This window comes from Physeter macrocephalus, chromosome 14 (assembly GCF_002837175.3).
Source record: "Physeter macrocephalus isolate SW-GA chromosome 14, ASM283717v5, whole genome shotgun sequence".
In the NCBI taxonomy this organism is placed as follows: Eukaryota; Metazoa; Chordata; class Mammalia; order Artiodactyla; family Physeteridae; genus Physeter; species Physeter macrocephalus.
Window position 1 is genome coordinate 61000119 of NC_041227.1, and position 7503 is coordinate 61007621.

Consider the following 7503-nt stretch of genomic DNA (forward strand, 5'->3'; position numbering starts at 1 on the left):
TTTTTTGTGGTATGCGGGCCTTCCTCTGTTGTGGCCTCTCCCGTTGCGGAGCACAGGCTCCGGACGCGCAGGCCCAGCGGCCCTGGCTCACGGGCCCAGCCGCTCCGCGGCATGTGGGATCCTCCCGGACCGGGGCGCGAACCCGGTTCCCCTGCATCGGCAGGCGGACGCGCAACCACTGCGCCACCAGGGAAGCCCCGACAACGGCTAACTTTTATGATAGCTATTGTAGCTACCATAGCTTTTCTACGTTCCGGGAAGATGCTTTTATGACCTCCTCTCCCCCCATTTCACAGATGGGAAATGAGCTACACGGCTGGTGCATGGGGGAACCAGGATTTGAACCCCGGGAGTCTGGCTCCAGAGTGGACATTCCTAACTGCTAATACTCTATTTATACTGCCTCTCTACAGAGGAATTAGGGACGAACTAGACTTTATGGAGCTGGCTGGTTGGGGGAAGGCACACACGTAGCCGGCTATCTTGAATTCAGGCATGGAGTAGAAGTGTTATAACCGAGGGGGGTGGGAGTTAACAGCTACGTAATCCAATGTGTGGATACACAGCAGTCATACTTCCAGTGGGTAAGAATGAGGGTGGAGGAGTGGGAGATGATTTGTACAGCTGTTAACTAACATCTACAGGAACTACTATATCGCCACTAAAGAAGACACATGATACTCCAAAATCTGAGTACCTCAAACTATATGCAGCAAAATTGCCTGTGCCATGGTCCGCCTTCCATTGCCAGAGTCAGTCTCAGATGGCAGCTTACTACTGCCTTTCTTTGCTAACAGCTGTTTCTAACTAGGCTATTTCGTTCTGCTATGTGAATGTTCAAAATATATTCTATTTCAGGATCTGCCCTGGAAAGAGACGACAGTCTGAATGTTCCAGTAACGTAATTTCAATACAAATTGCCATAACTATTGTGAGAGAGCATTCAACACACCTTCAAAAAGGTGGAAGAAGGGGTAACGGAGACGTGAAGGTTTGTAGCCAGCCGTTTCTGCTAGCTTTAAACCGAAGAGACGAAGAGATTATTTCCAACCTCCTCTACAAGGAAAACATTTTCCACATGATAGCCACGCTTCAGTGGTTGTAACATTTTCAAAAGAAATTGTACCAGTGCCAGCAACTAAAGAAAGGCAAACACAGCTTTTTTTTTTTTTAAAGAAGAAAGAGAGATCCCGATTCAGTTGGCAATCGGAGGGGGAAAAGGTTTCCCCTGGGGTCTCTGCCAAGGCTGCCCGGCAGCAAACAAATGCTCAGGAGGCGGCTCCCAAGGGGCGCCTGGGAGGGACTCAAACCTCTCTCTCTCTCTCTCTCTCTCTCTCTCTCTGCTGCACGGAAAGGGGGCCTGCCTTCCACCACTCAGAATACCCCTCTGGCTCCGTGGTCTGCGGGAATCCTTCTATTAAATGTCACTGCTTGAGAGAAGGAATACCCTGGAAACGACTAACTTCCCAGGAGACCTGAGAGGCAGCGAAGACAGCGCCGAGTACACACATCCTGGCTCTGCATTCTGTCTTGGCCACTTACTAGCTGGTGACCCTGGGTGAGTCACCTCACCTCTCTGTGCCAGGGTCTGCTTCTGTGAGCTGAGGATAATAACAGGTTTGTTTGCAGTGAGTATTTGTGAACTGCTGGCTGGCTCACTGTAAAAGGTATGTAAGTGTGTTAAATAAATAGTCAAGTCCTTTAGAAAAGGAGCCAGGACACAAGGGGATTGGGAGGAAGGGCAAGAAAGGAAAGAGGGGTACTGGGAGGACATGGCGGGGCTGGAGGGCAGAGACGGATCACCGTGGAGATGCGAGGCCGTCGATGAGTCTGCAGAGCTCCCTGGCCTTGCTGCAGCCAGCCCCCCGCCCATCTTGCCAGCTCGAGACCCTGGTGTCCCTCCAGTCGCTCATCACCTCGCTCGTCACTGCGGCTCTCTTCCAGTCCCCCCAGTGCTGCTGGGTGACCCTTCCCACCTCAAGGCCTTACCCACACTGCTCGGAACACCCTCCCCCCACCCCCCTGCACTTAGGGACCTACTAGTCTTCCTCTGCATCTCGGCTCAGGTAACACATTCTCAGGGAACTTCCCTGACCCACTTCCCTTCAAATCTGAGGCTCTCAGAGGTCCCTGTAGTTCTTTATGACACCTTATACAACTGTAGTTAAGTATTTATTTGCTTATTAGCATCTGTATCCTTGAGTGGGAGCACACATTTCTCATGTTCACTCTTCCATTCCCAGATCAACAAATATTTGTGGGGTAGATGGAATGAATGAATCTTAGCACCTGGATACCATGTTATGCTGATGGCTGGACGTTTTCTCAAAGATACGACGGAGAAAAGACATTTCCCTGCTGTGTCCTGGTGACCAGTGCCAGAAAACTGATGGGAAACATTTCCATTGCCTACAAATTTCAACTGAATCAAAATTAGGCATCTAAAGTGGTAACACTGAACTTGTTCAGTTAATTCTACTTTTCTTAACCTACCAAATGTTGTTAAAAGAAATACATTAGTTCAATAACACGGAGAAGACTGTTCTGCAGTCTACCAAGAGGCTGACTGCTACTAACGCCAAAGAAGAATGCTTCAAAATGCTCCAAAGGTGGTGCTGCTTGCTGAGGAGAGAGGGCTGTCCTGGGGTAATGTTTACTTCTGCATTTATAAGTATGAATAGAGTGGGCCAGGTATTTTATTTGGTCTAAAATGGCTTCAATTTTTTTCTAAACAAATAAAATGAATCAAAGCTTTCCAAACCCATTCTTTAAAAGTCTTGTGCTCTGGGGGTGGGAATGCAAAATGGTGCAGCCACTAGAGAAAACTGTATGCAGGTACCTCAAAGAATTAAAAATGGAACGACTATATGATCCAGCAATCCCTCCTCTGGGTATTTATCCAAAATAATTGAAATCAGGATCTCAAAGAGATACTAGTGCTGTCATGTTCACTGTAGCACTATCACAACAGCCAAGATGTGGAAACAACCTAAATGTTCACTGACAGCTAAATGGAAGAAAGGAAATGTGGTATGCACATATAATGAAATACTATTCAGCCTTAAAAAAAAAAAAAAAAAAGGAAATGCTATCATAACCTTGGATGAACCTTGAGGATATTATGCTGAGTGAAATAAGCCAGTCACAGAAAGACAAATACTGTATGAGTCCACTTATATAGGGCATCTAGAATAGTCATGTTCATAGCATCAAAGCATGGAATTCAAGGGCTGGGAGGAGGAGGAAATGGGGAGTCACTAATCAATGAGCTTAAAGTTTCAATTAAGCAAGAAGAATAAGCTGTAGGGACCTGCTGTACAATATGTGCCTTGAGTCAACAAAGCTGTACTGTCCACTTAAAAATGTGTTAAGAGGATCGATATGTTAAATGTCCTTACAACAATACAATTAAATCTAAAAAATAGAATTAAAAAAAGCTGTGACATGAAAGGTAAAAATGTGAACCAGGTAAAGGTGGGATATGGGAGTCATCTCCTGCTAAACCTACTCACAGCGGGCGAGGCTCGCGTGTGGCCCATCCTCTGGCTGCTGAGCTCGGCTAGCGCCCAGCCTTGGCCCTTCAGGCTCAACATCTCACTGCACCCGGAGAGCCGGCCAGTAGTTACTATGCCGCATCCCACAGGAGGGACGTAGGGTTGTTAAGTCTCAACAACCTTGAGCAAGTAAAGCCTCCTGCAAATGTTTCAGGCAAATCATGCAGGACAGGCTCTGGGGCAGCACAGACCTCCCAGCTCTGCTGGTCAACAGCGGCGCGACCCCAGGCAAGCCTCTTGGGCTCCAGGTCTCCTTAAGTGGAAAAGGTACAATGACTCCCACCTTGCAAGGCTTGGGGGCATTTTCCTAGAGACTGAATGTTGACGAAGGGAGTTAGCACTGCACAGGGCACCTAGTAAGAAGTCACGAACTGTGGCTATTCTCCATCTCATCATCTTTAGTAAATCCTGGCAAAAGCCTGAGCACTGATAAGGAACCAATAAAGCCTGGCAGGGGGTTCCCCTGAATGCCTAGGGGAACGGTAGGCAACAGAAAAGGATTTAATGGACCCACAGGCACCCGGGGACCTGGAGAGAGTGCACATGCCCCCCAGGAAGGGCAGCTGCTCTCCAGCTGAGGCCAACTGGCCAGGCGGGGAATGCGGGCCTCACATGGCTGGACCTGATTTTTCATAAGGAACTAAATATCTGGGGTTTCCTGTGATCTACCAATTTTTAAATGTCGGTAATTAGTTCCAAATGTTTTCCATCATGATGTGGCCAACAAGTATGTCTCCGGGCTGGATTCCACCCACTGGTCATCAGTTTGTGACCCCAGGGACCAAGCTTCTGGTTCACAAAGCACTTTCATAGCTATCATTTCAGTCAACCCTCACAGCAGCCCTGCTAGGTGTGCATTTGGATGACATTTTAGAAAGGTGACAACTGAGGCTCTGAAAGTTACAAAACTTTCTCAAGGCCACAAGGCCATTGAGTCATCGGGTCAGGACCGAACACAAGCTTTTCTTCAAGGCTCCAGTGATTTTTTTTTTTTTTTTTTTTTTTTTTTTTGCGGTACGCGGGCCTCTCACTGTCGCGGCCTCTCCCGTTGCGGAGCACAGGCTCCGGACGCGCAGGCTCAGCGGCCATGGCTCACGGGCCCAGCCGCTCCGCGGCACGTGGGATCCTCCCGGACCGGGGCACGAACCCATGTCCCCTGCATCGGCAGGCGGACTCTCAACCACTGCGCCACCAGGGAAGCCCTCCAGTGATTTTTAACAGAGAAAACCCCATATGCAGAAGGAAAATGCATCCCAATTAATCAATGAACAATGCCATTGATCAACTTCCTCATTAGAAACCCTGATTTTGTCACCCGACAAATAACCAGAATATCCAAAAAAGAAAGAAATTGATTATAAAGTACTAAGAAGGAGATCTGAAAACACTGAAATCAAGCATCAAGCCCGCCTCCTGAACATCCCAGCCCCTCTTCAAAGAACTTGGGATCTGAACTTGGAAACTTCGGAGCAACTCACTTTTTGTTCTCTCAGCTTCACTAAGATATAATTCATACACCCAACAATTCACCCACTTAAAATGCACAATTCATAGGTGGCTTGTATATTCACAGAGTTGTGCAATCATCACCACAGTCAATCTTAGAACATTTTCATCACCCGAAAAAGGAACCCCATACCCACGGGAGCTGGGCTGCTTTCATGGCCTGAGTCCAGAGGGACATTTTTTAAAGTGTGGTCCTAGGACCACCTACACCTGACTTGATGAGGGAGCTTCCAAAAATGCTGGTTCAGAGGCCAATCCCACCTACTGAGTGAGACTCTCAGTGGGGAGGCGGGGATGGGACCAAGCAAGACTCTATTTTAAAAAGCATCTCCGATTCCTATGTACATCTGGCTTCATCAGGAGCCGACCCGTTTTGTGCCTGGACCTTGTTACAACCTGGTGACGCCTATGCACAACTCAGAGTACTATTTTTAATGCAGAAAATAAAATAGGTAAGACTATAAAGGCAATCAATTATGCTAAAATATAGTTGTCAAAATATTTTTTCAATGTATTTGTTATACTGTAATCTATTACTTCTTGGGGAAGTAATGATGGGCCTAATTACTGCACTTTTAAAGGAAGGAAACATGTAGACGATCTTCTGAAATAACTTTCACACCTGAAATGTGATATAAACATACTGTTGATTATTTTCGTGACGAAGTCCCAGCTACTGCAACTGGTACTGTGGCTCATTGCCTGTGATTCATAATGAAGCAAAAGGCTAAATTTCACTGAGGTTTGTAAAAAACAAACAAACAAAAAACACAAAAAACCTTTTTTTTCTCATCTAAATTCGTGGTTGCCCTGCCAGAAACCCTGGGGTAGGTGGACCCCAGGTTAAGAACCCCAACTAGGGTGAAGGTCCTAATGCTGGATCCTGGGAGTGGCCTTGATTCCGTCCAGCCCAAGCCTGATTTCTCATCTCCTATATTCCACGAGAAACCCCAGCATCTTCCAACAATATCCCATTCGACTTTTACTATCTTGTTGCGGTTTCTGGTACCTGCCATCAAAATAACACCACCATTACCCTTTTTAAGTGTTTACTATACATTAAGGCACTGTTCTAACCACATACGTACATTCGCTCACCTAATCCTCACAACAAGCTAGAGATGTAGATACTCTTAGTATTTCCATTTTGTAAATGAGTAAACTGCATCCTGGTAATGTTACACAATCACCTGAAACTACAGAGCTGGAAGGAAGGGGAGCTGGGATTCTACCCTAGGTGTCTTGGTCCGGAGGCCTGAGCCCTCACCACTAAGTGATACCCCCTCGGCCATATAGAGAGCCTAGACTATATACCCTGGGCACAGAATGAATAGAAAACATTGAAAAATTCAAACATCTGACTAGAAAACCAATACAGGTATAGATAGAACATCCCTGCACTTTTAGGACTAAGAATGTACATAAAACAGGTCAAAGAAAGACATCACCTACAGGTCTTCTGGGGAAACGTACCGGAACTATTAATAAAGTAGAAAAGAAATTGCAGAGGAATTCCAGAAGGAATGATTCTGAGGGCCGCATCTTTCCATCAATATTAATCATCTTTGGAACTTCTGGAACGAGGCTTATAGCGGCTTTGAAGAAGGCATCAGCTGCAAGACAGAAGAAAAGTCCATGTATGAGAATGCTGAAAACTTCAGGGTCTGCTTTCTTCTTCACACGGCCTGGAAGTCAGGCCTCACTGAGGGCTCAAGACAGCTGGCAGGTCCTGGAAGAGGGTTTCTGCACTGTGATCGACTCGTTGAAACGTTCGCTTGAGAGGGTGCTGCCGCCTCCCAGCTCTCCTCTTCCCCCGCTTCCTCCTTTGAGCGATTTGGCTCAGAGAACCTCAAATTGACTTCAGATAATACGTGAAGAAAGCAAGTGGCAAATTGTTACAGAGGGCATAGAAGTCACAGTTGCCTGTACTGAAGGCTTCACCTGAACTGGTTCAGTGAACCCTCCGGTTCACCACAGGAGGAAAGTGCTGTCCGCAGCCCACTTCACAGGTGGGAAATGAGGTGTGGAACGAGAAGTGCCCGATCCTACCATAGGGCCTGTGTATGCGGGACGGTCCAGCCGTGGTGGTGGAGCCCAGGCTCAAGCTCTGGTTTGTCTGAATCTACTCTAATGCACACTGTATTTGTTAAAGAAATAACAGTGGAAATGCCTGAAGGAAGGTGTGCGCACGCACGGACACACACACACACACACACACGGCTTTTAAAGACTTCTGGTTAGGTGACAGTTCCAGAGAATCATTTGGAAAATGAAGATACTTTAAGAACTATGAAATAGACTGTAAAACAAGAAGACCTCCAAGGGTGAGAGGGAGGAAGGAAGGGGAGGAGGGAGAGAGGAGGGATGGAGAGGAAGGGGGAGGAGGGAGAGAGGAGGGATGGAGAGGAAGGGGAGGAGGGAGAGAGGGATGGAGAGGAAGGGG